A 17607-nucleotide genomic window follows, 5' to 3' on the forward strand; every position below is an offset into this window, starting at 1 on the left:
TGAGAAGTGTGTTTTTAAATGTACTTGAAATTTGTTATCCTTACTGCCATTATCAACAACAGAAGAAGCTGAATGAAACCTCCCACTTTGCTTGAAAGGAAATGTCCCTGATGTCCCCATACCATGCACTAATTTTTAGCAGCAATTCAAGGGACTCCGTTGTAAGGGAGAGATTATTGTTGTGGTTTTGTATTTTCTGAGATTTCAAAAGAATAAAAGAAGCTGAACAAAGGTGCTATATATGCTGTCTGCAATAAGAGAGGAGATCTCTTTCTTCAGAAACACATGATACTTGAAAGGAGGGATCCTCACACTCTACTGTAGAATTTTGAACTGTTTCTCACAAAGAACTCAATGTCTACAAATAGTTTGAAAGGTGATGGAATGCCTTAGGCATGGATTCTCCGTCCTGTAAGTTTTTTGACTTCACTTAATCTGTACCAGTATTTTTTTTATTTTTGTTTTTACTTACATGTGACTGAACTTTTTCAAAAGACAGCTAGATTATACAGCATAGCATTATAAACAGTTGCATGTCACAGGATCCAATACATGCTCTTTCCTGCAAATTCCTATTCATCTATTTAATCTGAACATTTTTTTTATTTATGTTTATATAAGGCTGAAGAATGCCACAAATCCAGAAAAAATTTTTGGTTTTCACTAAAACTGGATGCTTATGTCCTCTTAAGTTTATAATGGATCATGGAAGTGTTGTAAGGTAAATTTTATTTCTTAGTGCATGTCCACTGCTGAGAAATGCAAGCATTAGTATTTCTGTACCTAGAGAAGATGATAGTTAGATTCAAAATGCAGAGGACAAGGTTCTGCTGAACTGAGCCTAGGAATCATGATATTGAATCCATCATAGTTAGTTGCCATACTAAATAATAAAAAGAGAAGAAAAAATTAACCTTTGATTGAATCAAGTAGTATTTATTGCTGTGTTATCATAGCACATTTTGACAAACATGCTGGGTCATTGTTGGGCATTTTTTAGCATGTGACTTCTTCTGCAGGAGTAATTCTAATTTTCTCTCAACATTCTTGATTTAGGTAACATGACAACTTTGGATCAGCAGTATCCTGTGTCAGTTTATATCCAGACACAACCTGTTCTGTCCCTGTCAAATCCTTGGCTGTGAAAGCTATGTAACCTTCAGGAAACTGTCCCTTTTGTCACACTAGCATTTTATGTAAGTAAGTCCTTTAAGTCTATTGTAAGTAAGTCCTCTAAGATCCTATCGTAGGATCGTCTGGCTCAGAAGAGACCTTCAAGATCATCTAGGTACAGCCCCACAGCCATGGGCAGGGAGACCTTCCACCACATCAGGTTACTCAAAGCCACATCCAGCCTGACCTTGAACACTTCCAGGAATGAGGCATCCAGAACTTCCCTGCACAACCTGTGCCAGTGCCTAAACACCCTCACAGCAAATTTCCTCCTATGTAAATCCACTGTCTTTCAGAGGGAAGTCATTACTCCTTGTCCTATTTTTACATCCTCTTGGGAAAAGTCCCTCCACAGCCCTCTTGTAAACTGCTTTCAGGGACAGGAAGAAGCTCTAAAGTCTCCCCAGAGCCTTCTCTTGGCCAGACTAAAAAACCCCAGCTCTCTCAGCCTGTCTTTATAGGGGAGGTGCCACAAACCTCTCATCATCTTTGTGGCACTCCTTTGGACTCGCTCCATCATATCCATGTCTTTCCTATGTTGGAGGCGCCAGAGCTGGATGCAACACTCCAGGTGGGATCTCAGAAGAGCAGAGTAGAGGGCAGAACCATCTCCTTCACCCTGCTGGCCCCACTGCTTTGTCTGCAGCTCAGGATATGTTGGCTTTTGGGCCTGGGAGTGCACATTGCCCGTCATGTCCAGCCTCTCATCCACCAGCACTCCCGAGTCTTTCTCAGCAGGGCTGCTCCTAATCCATTCTCTGCCCAGCCTGGATTTGTGCTTGGGATTACTCTGACCCAGGTGGAGGAACTTGCCCTTGTTGAACTTCATGAGGTTTGCTCACCTCTCAAACCTGCTCAGGTTCCTCTGGATGCAATCCCTTCCCTCCAGCATGTCAAGCACACCACACCATGGCTGGGTGTCATCTTGCTGAAGGTGCCCTCCATCCCACTGTCCATGAGATTGTCAAACAGCACTGGTGTCAATGGAGTTTTCAATAGAGTTGAAGTGCATAAAATCTGAATTAGGATGTTGAGACCTTGCTGAAATATCTCTTCCCTTCCACCACCACCATCTTGTGGTAGTGGGTAGAGGCAGTCCCCAGCACACTTGGCATTTGGTGTTCCAGGGATCAGGCTGCAGAGATCAGTTAGCAGAGCAGGATGCAGTTTGAAAGCAGCCTGTAACACAATGCTGCCTCTAAACTTTTAAAAAAAAATATATCCATCCAGAAGGCCAGAAGGCTTCCTGGCCTGGTTGTGGGGGTCAGTCAACACAGACAGACCTGACCTAGCAATTGTGCATGGTTGTCCTGTAAGCCATAAAGACTCAGGTACATGAAGCCCTACTAGCTTAGGGATATCAGTGCTGTGATTCATGATACAGTGTGAATATGCCCACAGAGAGACTCATGCTGGTATCTCTTGCACTGATTTGTGTTGTTATGACCTCACTCATTTAATAGGATTTCATCAGCTTTTCACAAAATGAGTCAGGTTAGGATCTGTCCTACCTTATCTAGGGTTTCTGAAGATGGTGATTAGACAGCTTAATTGAAGGATGTTTGCAGCACCCAAAGGGTCAAACTCCATTACTGAACTCTTGCAGTCATCTTTTATTTTAATTAATCCAAGTTCTAGCCTGAAACAATTATCCATAAGCCATGGCCAACGCTTTAGACCTTTCCCCCCATCACCTGACATCAATTTGCTCTTGTAATGAAGTTTCTGGTTTTGTGTTCCATGTATTAGGTGTGCAAGATTGATCAAAGGCTTCACCCACAGATACCTTTTATATTTAGTAAGTTCAACACTAAATTGCAAATGTACACTAAGATCAAATTTGCCTTTGTGCCTGTGACATCACTGAGAAAAGCAGAATTTCTCTCCTAGAACCTGCATGTTTGGATGATATCAGCCAATCATTCAACAGTAGAATGGGACACATGTAAATAATAGAACATTCTAATATTTATGAAATGCCTGTTTTGTATAAGCAGAGATGATCTTTTTAAAAAATATATATATAAAATACAGAAATTAGGTGTTTATCAGTAGAGCTATTTTTCTGCTTTTTAATGTTACCAGACCAAAATATCATTAAAGGTGCTTGCAGGCAAAATATTTTTTTAATTCTTACTTGGTTTTATAAAATCATATCAAAACCCATATGTTCTACATGCCAAATATTTAGCCCAGTACACAACTTGATCACTGCTTTGAACAGTGTCTGATTAAAACTTTGTGAAATATTTAGGTTGATGGGGATAATCAGACTAATGTTTTTGTAACAATATATAAAATTATAGTGCAAAATGATAACAAAGAAAAGGACAAAGCAAACATTGAAAAGTTGGACAAGCATGAGTAAGATTCATGAGTCAGATACCAAAGTCCTCTTCCTGGGAAAAAAATTGCCATGTTTTCAATAAGGCATGCTGGATTTGTCCCATTCTTAAGAAATTGGATTTTTTACAATTCAGTGAACTATAAATACATCTGTAACAGCATGCTTTTCTTTTTATTATTATGGCTTCAAGGTTTCAGATTTCAGTAAGATGTTTTGGAAGCTTATTAGCATTTTTCCTTTTACTTAACAAGTGGCCTTGTTTATACTAACCTGAATAAGTGCCTCGTTCCCAGTGATGTGCACAAATATTTTAATATTTATCTATCCAAGCAATAAACTGAGTATATTTTATATATATATATTTAATCTATTTCCAGATTATGTATTCAATCCTCTTTTCCCTGACAATGCTTATTCTGCTAGCAATAATACCATTTGTTTAATCATTTATACAATAATTACTCTGTTTAAATTTGTTATCAAGCTGTCATATTTATTCGCAACAACTTTTTGCTGATGTCTATGGCTGTGATATTTGGCATTTGTATCAGGAAGAAATAAAATTACTTCTGTTTGGATACTGATCTAAAGTTTGTGTATAATTATTATGCTCTGGAGAGAGGTCAGTAATGAAGTGTTATGAAAAACTTAATTTGTCACATCAGTGGAACACATAGTTCCTGTGTTTGCAGTAAATCTCACTGCTTTGTTCCTCAATTGATTGTTTTCTGGTCATGAAGGGTTCAGCACAGGGGTTGTTCTTTAATCTTTGTGGTTGCACTCATGGCTCAGAGAGGGGTTTCTCTTTCAATTCCAGAATATCAGAAATCTCTAGATACCTGCAGGTCCTTGGTAGGCAGGACTGCCATGTTCCTGTGTGCTGCTGGCAGGCTTTATTTTATTTTAACAAGAGAAAGTGACTCCGCAGGGAGCAGTTCCCTTGTTCCTGTAAAGCCAGTGTTGCTTCTTGTGACAGGTCATCAGATGTTTTTTTTCTATTGGCAAATGTATCACTGATAGATGTAGACACACATGAAGGACTATGATGCAGAAAGAAAAAGCCACCCTGAACTTTTCCCTTCTCACCCACCCTTTGTAAGCTGACCTCTGACTTCTATGTGAATTTAAGCAATCACTTAACTCCTTCACTGTCAGAAAGGCCACATTTCATGGCTACTTACACGAGTGACACAATATACTTATCAATTTATCTTGCAATAAAGAAGGACAAGCCTGCAGGCAGTGATTCCTGATTTGCTGCATGTATTCCCTTCTGCTATCTGAACTTGCTTATGTGGATCATGCTCAGCAGATACTTAGTCTGAGCTGAGAAACCCTGTGTCATATCTGTGAGCTCTGGGTTGGGGTTCCTGCCAGGGATAATCAGACTGAAAGAGTTTCTGTCCTGCTCCCAATATAAATAGCTGTATATGATATAAATTAATAAAGAGTCTGGTCCCAGAAGTATGGCATTATCAATAAATCAAAGGGCATTAATTTCCCACTCCAAGATCATCTGCAGCAATCAAGTCACGTCCACACACATCCATGATCACACCCATTTTGGCACTTAGTGGAAGAATTTTGGTACTCCTGAGGTGTTCAAGCATGTCTCAGCAGGTCCTGGATGACTTTCATTTAAAAGTCCAAGCATAGTCCCATTTCAGCATCTCTGTGAGTTGGAGTTTTTTAGTGTATCCTCACTGTCTTTTGAAATAATGACTCAGCTCTTGCCCTGAAGGAATTCAACTCATCCCATGCAGTGCTTTAGCTTTGAAAGCCGTTCCATAAATTACTCTCAAGGTTGCCTGTTTGAGTTTGAGGATGTTTTTTATTTACTTCAGGTGGTAATTCATTCAGAATTTATCTTGCACCACTTTGCTTTGGTAAGTAACCCCTGACTTTCACTGAAACTGAAGCAGACAGCTGGCAGATTCTTAAATGATACACCTTGTTTCATTTCCTGGCCAATACTCCAGCATGTTCTGGATTCCTCTTACCCTCTGTTACCTGCAGTTTCATGGTACAAGTCCTCCTGAGTGTAAGTTCACATGTAGAGCATAAATCTGTAGCTGTCCAAGTAAAAGTGCTCAGGTTAAACCAGTGCAACCAGAAGATCATGTGTCATCTTGAGTGTGTTTTTGACTACTTCTGCAGCAAAACTTCTTATTCAGCATGGAAGGCAGAGGAAGCAGTCTGGGTAAGTGTGTGTTGTACCTCCTCTTTCATAATGTATTACTTTCCACTTTTCTCTTACTCTCATTCCGCCCCCCCAAAACAAAAAAAAAAAAAAACATACAGTGGAACTAAATGACACAGTAAATGACAAACAGGAGGATAAAAGGCAAGGAATCTTCTTCACCATGAGGAGATATTAAATTGATAAAATTCTCTTCTACTCTTCAGCCTTGGAGAGAATTACCCAAGGGAGAGTATGATGGAGGTACATTAAATCCTGAATGTCAGAGAGACTGTGAGTAGAGAGCAATTATTCACTGTTTCTTGTAATATTTTAGAGAGGTTCCATGCAATAAAATTTGTTGGCAACAAGAATGAAAGCAGTCAATAAGCATACAACCTAAAATTAAACTTGCAAGACTCATTACTGAAGGATGACATGCATACCATACCAAAAAACACCAGAAGGGAAATTCATGGAAGAAAAGTCAATTGAAATCAGCTGTTTTGTATCAATAGCTGGTTCAGAAATGGACTAGGAAAAGCCAGTAGGATTCAGGAGAAGAATCAAGCTATTCATCTTCTCTTTCCTTTGCTTTGGAGTTGTTCCCTACAACTCCACTCCAGGCACTGCCACACCGACCCAGAAGAGCCACTCTAAGCCCTAACAGCTGTACAAAGATCACCAGCCCTAGACTTGGAATTGGTAATTTAAAGTACAAATACCATAATGTGCCTTACTGATTTTGTTTTTCTTGGAGTAAAAGAGGAATGAAAGTTTTCATTTTTCAGCTCCCTAGGCCTCTAACAGCTGATTCACCTGCACCTGACATCTGCCTAAACCTCCTGCTGAGGACTGCTTGGAATGGCAGCAGGATCCAATAGCCTTTTCCTGGTGCATATCCTGTGGAGGCATATGATCTGGGCAGAATGAGGTAAAGCATCTGGAGTGAGGAACTTGGGGGCCAAGGTAAAAGATACTGTTGATGATTTTATTTACCTTATAAACATGCTCCATTTATTCTCTGCTGTTTGTACCAAAAGGTTAAAATAATATTCCTTAGGCTCCCAAGTGTCTCTTTCACTGCTATATTTTTTTCTTATGTTTCTAATGGCACCAGAATGATCATGACAAGAAAGAAACGTAAATACCTAATTCTTTAAAAGTAATAACTCATGGGAACACGGCTGGGCTCTGCTTCCATTTCTTGGCAAGACACCTGGATTTCAGTGCAGCAAGCTGCACTGTGCCCTTTCAGGGGCTGGTCCCCAGTATTGTCAAGCCTGTGAAACCAAGGCAGGAGTGTGATTTGGCTAATTGTTCAGAATTAGAAAAAACCTCTGTCTTTGGGGACAAAATGATGTTGCTACAGCAGGAGGTTGGCTTCATAGGTGTCATCCAATGCCCACATCTCATGACACAGACCATCTCATCTGTAGTGTGCCTTCCACAGTCTTCTGGAGGCAATTCCTGGTCTTCTGTTGTCAGGATTTTGAAACACTCTCTCCCAGTAGGAGGAAAGGAAAGATTTGGATCCACCCTCAATGAGCTGGAGAGACTTGTAATGGCTTTATGGACATCAGCAGCTGCCCATGCATCACACAGTCAGCATCTTTCATCTGCCCAGGATTCAGCAGACATGCCACATGATGCTCTTAATATCCCAGGCAACCCTAATTTATCAGAGTGTGCGGTACAGCACAGGGACTCTGAGGGCTCCTTTGCAAGGAGACTTCTTCCATCACAGGTTGTAATGTCAAACACAACATTGCCATGCTCCACAGGAGATGTGTATGTCACATCTTTCAGGATATCAGTAGCAAAAGGCTGAGCAGAGCACATTGACTTCACCTGAACTCCTCTCACATCCTAACTCAGGTGAACTTTAGTAACAAGGTTCAATAAAAGACCCTTTGTGGAAAGTATCATGTTGGTCATAGTCACCTAGGATTTTCTGAACACAATTGTGACAGAGAAGTGCAGTTCTTAGTGCTGATTAAGGGTCTTGGTTATGGGAAAAGTTTGGTTTGTCAGCAGTGATTGTCAACACAGCACACTCTGCGCTGAGACCTAACCCAGCTGCAGGAAACAACCCAGAGGGGTGCATGCCTGAAGCTGTTTTGTTACTAAATTGTTATTAACCTGGCTGGCACCTTAAAAAAGGTGAGTATCAGAGGCAGAACCCACTTCTTGTTTGTATGTAACCAGGCTACATGTGAGCAGTCCAGTACCTGTTTTCTCTAGCCGAGGGTTTTTTCTTGAACTTGTTGGGTATTTAGGCAGATTTTCTGAGAAGTTCACATTCTGTTTTCAGACATTAGACTGTGTGCACACCTCCTGCCACAGTTGGGGCACTCATTTATTACTCTTTCCTCAGCTGTGGTGATTTCTCTATCCTGCAACCCTACCCTCAGAACAGGACCACTCATAAGAGCTTCTGTCCAAGCTATTTGATTTGGTACACTGCTGCTTGGATTTTCCTTTCCAATTTGGCTCTGAAAATGAAGGTGCCAGGGAAATATTTCACCCCCAGGAAACTTCAGTTTCCTCAGGAACTGCATTTATTATCCATAACATTGCTCTGAATGGTAAATGTGAGGCCAACGATTCAAAAAAATTCTTGCAGCATTTTGGCATTGCCTGTAGTTCACATCTGGGACTGCCAGCTGTGGTAATATGCATTTCCCGTCTCCTCAAGAAGTGCTGGGGAGTTATATTTGCTAGTAAAATGTTTGTTTTCTAAGCAGGATTACAACATCTGTACATGAGCACACAAACACACGCCGACACACAATATGTTTTTATGAATATATAAATTTTATATAGATTTTATCACGTTTTAAACATACATGTACATAGAGTAGTATCTGTGCATTTTATATAGTATGTAATAGATACTGATTGAGTAAATTGTATATATTTTATGAGTATGTCTATGATTTTGTATTATATAATACAAAATTTTTTTTTATATATGTAATTCCTCAGATAAGATCACAAGGATGAAGTGTTACAAGGTGGGAAGCAGAATTCAGGGTATATTTGCCTTGAAGGAATCACAGCAGCCAGACCCACAGTCAAAACCTGAGAATGCACATCCCAGAGCCTTGGGGTCAGGGAGACTGATTAGATACACTCTCCTGGAGTCCAAAATAGGCAAACAGGTGGCATTCTGGACTGTCTCCCTGATGGGGACCAGCAGTTGTAGCTGGGACCAGCAGCTGCAGTCTATACCCCCAGCTTTTGAGCTTCTCAGTCCTGGCCTGCTACAGGATGCCAAGGAGAAGCACAACCATTCATTCCTTCAAAATACCTCATGTTTGGAGATCAGCAAGTAAATGTATTGAGAAAATCAGAAGTTAAACTACAGAAGTTTTCCAAAGTCCATACTTCCTCTATTTATTTCATGTCAAGATGCTGCAGCACCAGAATTTCTGCATCCCAAGAACCTGCAGTGTGGGGCAGGAAACCTGTAAGGCTTGGCAGCAGCTTCCCCTTGTGCCCCTCTCCTGACCTGTGGGCTCTGGGCTCCCCTTCTGTGACTGCTGTGAGCTGCTTTTGGTCCCTCATTGGCAGAGTGGCCTGGAAGGGCTCCCAAAGAGGGGAAATGCAGCAGGCTCAGTGCAGAGGCTCCCTCAGTGAGTATGCGTCCCCAACAGCCCCTGGCAGGGGATGCTGCCAGCCCCTGGGCCACCTGAGGCCTGTCTCCCTGCTCCCCAGACAGTCAAAGGGAGTCTTTTTCATCTGGTGAAGGTACGAAGTTAAAAGCAAATCCACTGCCCAGGGAAGGAGGGTGCTTGGCTGCTGAACAAAGAAGGGCTGTCTGCTGTCAGACGCTGTCCAAGATTTCTCAAAGGGACAACAAAAGTGCAGCTTCATTCCCACGGGATGTGAGCCTCAGCTCCTTGGTGGCTCCTGGCAGGAGGGGTCACTGTGGTCCTGCTCAGCCCAGCCCTCACCACCCCTCTGGAGCAGTGTGGCTGGCTCTCATTAAAGGAGCTGTGGGAATTAATTGTTTAAGGAAGTGCAAGGAGAGCTCAAGAAGAGGAGCTTCCTACCTGGTGAGTCCCCAACACCGGCTGTACACAGGGCTTTTCCTGCTGCTGCTGCCTCCCAGGGCATGGGGAACCTCTTGCTTCTGTGGGTCAGAAAACAGAGTGAAATCTGTGCTTTAAAGAAAAGCAGGCAGGCCAAGAGAGTGCCCCTGCAGACTAAAAGGGACCTGCTTGTGGTAAGAGTTGCACAAAGCCTGATTAAATATTCAGAAAGGTCTTGATTTAATGGCCTGCGAACACACAGTTCTATAATTTATAATTCATTTCTTTGGAGTTTTTGCTTCATAACTTTTTAAATGTAAATTAACTGTCATTTTTTCTTGGTACTATCTCCTACGTATCTGCTCTTTAAAGGGACACTGTTTGTCAGGGCTACTTTTATCTTCCTTATATGGTTCTTGATTAACTGATAATACTGTATGAATTTTATCACTAAAAAAAAACCAAACAAACACAACCCCGAACAAATAAAAGAACAACCCAGAAAAAAGGCATACCTGCACTTTGCAAATTTTATAAAAATATTACAGTAGTAAACTGACCAGATATTTTCCAAATTCTAGTAAAATCAGCCCTTATGGCACCAATGAATCACACTGCTAAAATGAGGAACAGAAATAGCCTTCAGAATCTATACAATCATTAACAGCAGAGAATTATCAAATTGGGTCTGCCTTGGGTTAATCTTTCTCTTTTCTTCTTTCTCCTGTATCCTTTTTCCCCTTTACTGTAGCTCCTTCTTTCATTTTCTTTACTGCACTTGCTGGATGAAAATGTTGAAAGCATGCCACCTTCTGTTCTTTTCAGCTATTGCACAGCCCGAAGAAAATTTATAGCCCCTGGAAACTTGTTTAAAACATGTGCATTTCAGTGCACAGATACAGGCAGGCACACACACACAAACTCATGCAAACCTACATATGCACACTTCTCTGAAATCCCTCTGAACTAACTATCTTTGCTCACAGCCTTTTCTTTGGTTACAAGGTTTGCACTCCAGCTGTTAGAATAAATGTGCTCATTAAAGGGTTTTCAAGGATACCAGAAATTAGACCAATTCTGACCACTGCCACTGAAAAGTAAAGGGAGATGAGGAAAGTAGGACTTCATCCAGTCTCTTTAATGACTGCAATGAATGAAGATCTCTATCTGCTTTTTAAAATTCTTAATTTTATCTCCTTTACCTCCAGGTACACACCCACATGTACATATTTCCCTTCAGAACTGCTTTGGGAAAATCTCCCTCTTCTCATTTCACTGATGCAAAAATGCAGAAGAGCTTTCGCTAGAGCACCCTGGGTATGCTCACTTGCACACCACAACAAAAAAACAGTGGTGTGGGGAGATGGAAACACTGCTCCAGCCCCACAGGTCTTCTTTTGTTCTTCTTGACTTTCAACACTAATTTTTGTCTGGCTGATTATTCCTTTTCTCAAAAAAATAAAACTCAAAATACCGCAATTAAAAACACCACAAAGGAATTTTCTATGCCACAACTCTTCCACAAGTTTATCCCATTCATTTAGTCTTCTGTTATTTCAAATACAGCTCAGCATTATGGGTATGAGCAGATTATTCCTCTGCATAGATTTTTCTACCCATATTTCTTCTATTGCCATTTAAGGAGTCTTCATAACTAAAGATAAACTTGGACTTTGGCAAGGCCAGGCTGACTCTCCAAATTCCAAGGTATGAGAAATGCTTTATTTTCTTTTCTCTAATGACTAAGGAATATGCTTCTTTCCAAGCAGCTAGGGCTGTGTTCTAAGGTCCTAGATTGTTTTCACTCTGGACTGGAAAAACAGGAGATAATTCTGTGTTAGGTGGCAGAGGTGAAGAGTAGCCCCTGTGGGTGAGGGCAGGGGGATGCACACAGCAACATAAATGGTGTTTGTGGGCCACCTCTGCAGGCAGATGGGGGTGGGGGGGAGGAGTCAGAGTACCTCTCTCAAGGCTTCAGAAAAGGGAGGAATGCCTTCTGTTTTATCTGAATTTGTATGAGGACTGTTTTCCTAAGTGCATAACTGCATTCTTCTGTATCTACCTACCCCTATTATCTTGCTTTTATATGGTGTTGCACTGCTCCATGTAGTGGATCCTGCCTGTCTGACTCCTTAGAGAGGCACTTTCAGATATCTCAGTTACAGATAGCGTTATTTATTCTTTAAGAGCATGGTAAATATAATTAACACAGTCTTCACTTTTACTGTAACTCCCACCTCAGAAGGGCTATCTGCAGACTGTAAAGAGGAATAAGCAGTAAAATAAATATCCTCAGAAAGTATTTTTTTTCTGTTTTCTTAACCTCAGAGATATATGTTATGACAGAGAAGCCAAAGACCCTCCCTGCCTATTCCTTTTTGCCAGAAAGGTGTTAGCATTGCTAAGCAGCTGGTCTTTTATCACAATACCTTAAGGCACTTTAACTTCTATTAGAAGTGAAGTTAGTCCTCTGCCTGCTGTGAAATAGGGGCATCATAAAGATGGTTTAAAGTAATCTTTCACCCCCCCTTCTAGTTCTAAGTGGAATTTAGCTGGAACAGAGAATAGGGGCCCCATGTTTTCAAGGCATCTGTTTTCCCAGATAAGCTCTTGACTCTCAGGGAGTGGGAAGAGTGTGCTGCAGTAAATCAGAAACTCCATAAGGAGTGCAGTGGGGTCAAACTTCTGAGTGCACTAATCACCCCAGAAAGGACCTAAATGAGATAAGCCTTGTACTTGGCAGCAAACTGTGGTGGTCAGCACAAACCTTTTCATCTGCCTTGCACAGTCTAATGCCATGAGGCTGATGCACCTGGGCAGAGCAAGGGGTTCACGACTGGCCCTGAACTGTGCTGCCAGCTGGGAGCACTGACCTTGTAAAAACTTACCCTGAAAATTTGATTTGAGTAGCACTGCTTTTGCTGGTTCATTTCTTTGCAAAGTGAGATATCAAGCAAGCTGCATAAAAACCTGGACTTGTATCTAGACAAGGTGGTTTCACAGACAGGTGAGTAAATGTTGTGATGCCAAGAGATGGGCAACTCTCAGTATTCCAAAGTGAATCCCAGCAGAGGTGTCTCAAAAGATAACATTTGATTCTGAACTACCAGTGGGTTCCCTGGGACTTGTTTGGAGAGTGTTGTCGTATTTTCTCTTATTTTTTTGTTTGTTTGTTCGCTTACATACAAATGTTTAGGCACTACTTGGAATGAACAAGGATGGAAACCCTCCTTTCAGTAACTCAAATTGCTTTTTAAAACACATTTAGCTGAGTTGACTGTCACAGGGCTCAGATCCACAGCCCGTGTACGAGCATCCTGCACTGTGGAGAAGAACCAGAGGGACATGGTAATCGGGAGCTGACTCCCTGTTACTCCAGGTACCAGTGTGGGAGGTGGACACCTGGTGTCTCAGAAGGCAGGGCTGGCACTTGCCCAGTCCCTCAGCAAAGCTGCTGCGCGGTGCAGAGCACAGCTGCCACTGGATGGCACCAGGGCTCCGTGCATGTGTGCTCCCCTCCAGCCTCCCCGAGCCATGCCAGCCATCGCTGGGATAAGGGACGCTTTGCAAACAGGCTCAGCAGGACTCTGGGACCGAGGTGATGGGGGAAATTATAGATGGGAAAATGCTTGATGCTGTCACAGCTAATATTTTTAAAGGGGCAAATGATCTTTTATGGTGTAACCGAGATGGGAATGTTCCGCAGAGTACTTTATGCTCCTATCCAAACAAGCTGCCATTTCCAAATAATCACATAGAGAACAATCACAGGTGTGGCATACATGGATAGAGGGAAAAGCTTTTTCTTTTTTTTTTTAACTATATTGTTGCAAATCTTCCTTCTTGCTGCTTCAGGCTGCACTAACAGCAGTATATAAATACTGCAGGTTGTGCAGATTGTGGCTGCAAGATTCCATGTCCTAAAGGATATTGACATCCCACAGGTGAGCCAAGTCAGAGGCATTAATGCTGCCACTGTGAGTCAACACTTTTTGATCCCTCAGTGGAGAATGCATGCAGCAAACTTATGGCAGATATTTATAGCATAATGTACAAGTTAATACTCTTCTCCAGAGGCACTGGAGCCGGCTTGCTGCCTAAATGTGCATCTGCAATGTACTTACTGAAGCCAAGAAGCTTTACAGAAGTCATCAAAGAAAAGGGACCTGTTTGGAAATTTAGGGAACTATTACATTATGTTGTAATTCTTAATTATCTCTGATGACTGCATCTTTATTTATTTTTCTATCTTTGCTCAGCAGAAGTGTAAAAGCCCATGAAATAGGAGCCAGCCCCAGATATAAAGAAACTGCTGCTGGTAAGGCCACGCTGATTTTTGTCTTTTTCTTTTGTGTATTCTCTGTAATTTTTCACACATATATTTGTAGCTTTTTACATTAGTGGCTAGTTTTCCCAGTAGTTTTCCATGGCCTTTCCCTAGGCAGAAAGACAAAACACATTCGAAGGGCACCCATCCTATCTTGGTTCTCCCAAGAACCAAGACCAAAAAACAGCTCTTCAAGACACATTTTCATCAACAAAGCACAGCTAGTACCAAGAAGGGGGCTCCAGAAAAGAAGGGGGAATTGATGAAAAAGGCATCCTTGTTGGCAGCAAGGGATGAGAAAGGCCTGGAAGGCAGAACACTGCAGCCCAAGGCTGAGCTTCTTGGTAAGGGCCAGCCATGGCAGCCCCAAGCTGGGTGTAACCTTGAGGAGAAACCTGCTTCCCCATTTAGCTGACAGAGGCCAGTGGGCTCCAGGTGCAGGGCTAGATGGTGTCCAAGCCCAGGAAAAACATTAACAGCCAGAGAATTAGATCTTCTACCTGAGTCTTAGAGTTCCACAGGCACTGTCTCTTTCAAAGCTGCCGGTTTTTTTCTTCACTGATCCAGAGACAGATCCCACAGCCACACCCAGAGCAGGGAGAAGAAGGAAAGCGAAGAGAGATGCCCAGATGGGACCACAAGCTGAACAGAGAGGTGCAGATATGTTTTTAGACCACATCCTGATGTGACTGAAAATCCATCTTCCTCATTCAGAGGTCAGGTAAAAATCAAGGATGAACAGTCTGGAAACGTATCCCAGGTCATAAAAGCATATCTGTGTGTTTTTACCCCATGCAACAACTAAGCACAGACATCTGCTCACTCATTGCCCTTGCATCAGGATGGGGAAATAATTGTAAGACTAAAAATGGGACAGTGGGAGCACAGAGGCCATCATTCCAAGTGTCCCTGGTTTCCTCCCTTCTTTGCCCAGCTGTCATGGTATGGTCTGGAGTGTCCCTCTGTTCAGCTGGAGTCTGCTGTCCTGGCGGTGTCCCTTCACAGCTCCTGGTGCACCCTCAGCCTGCTGTGGGTGAGAACCAAAGGCCTTGGCTCTGTGTCAGCAGTGCTCAGCAGTAACAAAAACATCCACCTTATCACCACTGCTTTCAGACCAAGTCCAAACCACAGCCCCACACCAGCTACTCTGAAAAAATTAACTCTGCCCCAGCCAAAACCAGCACAAAGCAGCAAGACATGTAGTCACATATTAGCAAGAGCAGATCCATGTGCCTTCCAAGATGTGTTCGCTAATACATGAAAATATCCTTCTTGTTCACATTTTTTATAGCTTCACCTTTTTTTTTATTCTGTGGATACAGCATAAGGTCAACTGTATAATCTGGGCAGGGTGTCTGACCCAAGTACCACCAGCAGGGCTTTGGGGACATCCAGTCAATCCCCTTTTGAAGGCATCAATATTCCCCTCTGCATTTAAGCCACTGAGAGGGCAGCAGAGCTGACTTCTTTTGCATTATTTTGCAGGAGGTGGTTTTCTGTAAAAGTGGGTTTGTGAGGGAAGATTCCGCCTGTGATTGCTGTGTCCAGGCTGGGTACAGTGTCTGTACAGTGTGTCTCCCAGGACAAAGAGTCACACTGTTCATCCAAAGAGCTGCCTAAAAAGCTGAGTGTCACAAAGAGCCAGAGCTCCGTGGCTAAATTTCTGAGAAAGAAGAGAACAGCATACATTACCTGAACAACTGTCCCACTGAGCTGCTACAAAAGTCATCCAGACTTTTCCCCTCTCCATCAGGATAGCAGATGCCAGGCCTGCCACATGGGGAGGTGCTGCAGCTCCTGACACTGAAACTGCTGTCACTGTCACTAAGCAGCTTCTCTTTTACAATGAACACAAAATTCTCCTGACCCTTACATGCTGTCCCCTTTCCTCCTTTCTCTTTGTGTTTCATCCTTGAACACTGAAACCAAGGGATCCAAAAAGTAGGGCAGCTTCCCATCTGCCAGTGGAGCTGACCTAAACTTGCCTGAGTGTGATGGAGGTGGGAGCTGAGTTTTCTCCCAGCCTGGGGGAGGAGATGCCTTCTCCTCTCTGGTGTCCCGTGTTCCTCTGAGTTACTGGGTGAAGTGGATGTTTTAGGTTTAATTTTCAGATCAGAGCAGGGCAGGCTGCCAGTGGCAGGTAGGCACAATGATAGCTGTGGTTGTACATGGTATGGGATTTATTTTCTCCGTTGCTGTGCCTGTAAAACATTTTCTGGCAAAATTGGGCAATTGTCTGAAACCTTAGAGTGTCTCCATGCAGCAAGTCAAGAAATCCTAGGAATGAGGGTCAGTTATAAGTTACTTCTCTAGAACTTTCCTGCAAGAGACTGGTTTTACTTGATTTCACAATATGCCTCCAAATCCACAGAACTGGATATGTAACCTTTGCTTTCACTCTTCTCAGCTACTTAAAATTTTAGCTTTTTCCACTGATACACTCAAGATACCTTTTGCTTCTTTAGAATTATTCTTACCTTTTACTCCCTTGAAAAAGAGAAGAAAATGATTCCCTAGAGAGACCTAATTTTCCCTGATTCCCTAATTTTGCTCATTACAGTCCAGAGGAATGGAAAGATCAAATTATTTGAAATACATTATTTTTCTATGTAATTTACAGTTGGTAACAAGGAAGAATTTGGGTTACTTTGGGGTTTATCATGAAATTGAAAGAAAAGAAAAAGAAAGCCACAAAGGATGGATTTGAGAACAAGTCTCTAGGCACAGTATCAGGATGTTTGAGTACAAGGGCAGTACTCTAAATATTCTGTATTATTTAGGCAAAGTTATTTTATTGGTCATTTCCAGCAGCTCTGTGCTTTCACCTGGGGTGAGTCACTTGCATGCTCAGGTATCTCCTCTCCTCCTGGCCAGTTTAATGGCTTCTTAAAGGTGCCAAAAGCTCTGGGATCCTTGAAAACACGGTTTACCAAGAAAACAGGATGTATTTTTACAATATGGTGAAATGTTATGTCAGTGGTGCTACACAATTATTGCTTGAACTAAAATAATCGCTCATGGATCACTTTTGCAAGATAAGAATTTTACAGAAGCAGAGCTGGTTTTGTGTATTTTCTCAAAAATCTTTTTTTTTTTTTCAACACAACATTCAGAAAATCACATAATTTAGAGAATGAGAGAGAAGGGAGGAAGAAATTAATGAGAAAAAACTGAGGCTTAATCCTCTGGAAATGCAGACTCGTTAGTAAAAGCAGAAAATGCCAGGGAAATCTGGTTTTCCTCCTCTAAATATATTATTTTTTTCAGTAGATACACATAGAAGCACTAAATGTAGATGTAGAACTTTTAAAGAACTTTTAGTGGCAAAAGCAGCTACAGCCTTTTCATTTCATTACTTCGATTATGGTAAGAAAAAAAAGTATGGCTTTAATTTACAATTCCAATTTGTATTGACAGTAAAGAGAAGCCATCCTGCTGTTAAGAGGAACTTTTCCAATTAGACCCACACTTCATGGTCTGCTGTTGAAAAAGGGATTTCAAAATCTAATTTTCTGAAATGTCAGAAGTGAAATATTGCCTTTTG

The 17607-nt window shown here is 41.9% G+C and overlaps 1 protein-coding gene across 3 annotated transcripts in view; it reads left to right on the forward strand.

Annotated features, from left to right (window-relative positions):
* Nucleotides 1-9700: 9700 nt before the first annotated feature.
* LOC128934139 (complement C4-like) overlaps nucleotides 9701-17607 on the forward strand; it is a 52863-nt gene continuing 44956 nt past the window's right edge. The window contains exons 1-2 of one of the 3 annotated variants that reach the window (XM_054271537.1): nucleotides 10999-11053; nucleotides 11379-11443. The gene's annotated coding sequence lies outside the window, so the exon portion shown is untranslated. Of the gene's footprint in view, nucleotides 9761-10998; nucleotides 11054-11378; nucleotides 11444-17385; nucleotides 17430-17607 lie in introns of those variants that run through there. The other 2 variants (XM_054271536.1, XM_054271538.1) reach the window with 2 other exon arrangements.

This window comes from Melozone crissalis, unplaced genomic scaffold (genome assembly GCF_028551555.1).
Source record: "Melozone crissalis strain CALT ecotype California unplaced genomic scaffold, PUWL_Pcris_2 ptg000013l_1, whole genome shotgun sequence".
Classification (NCBI taxonomy): domain Eukaryota; kingdom Metazoa; phylum Chordata; class Aves; order Passeriformes; family Passerellidae; genus Melozone; species Melozone crissalis.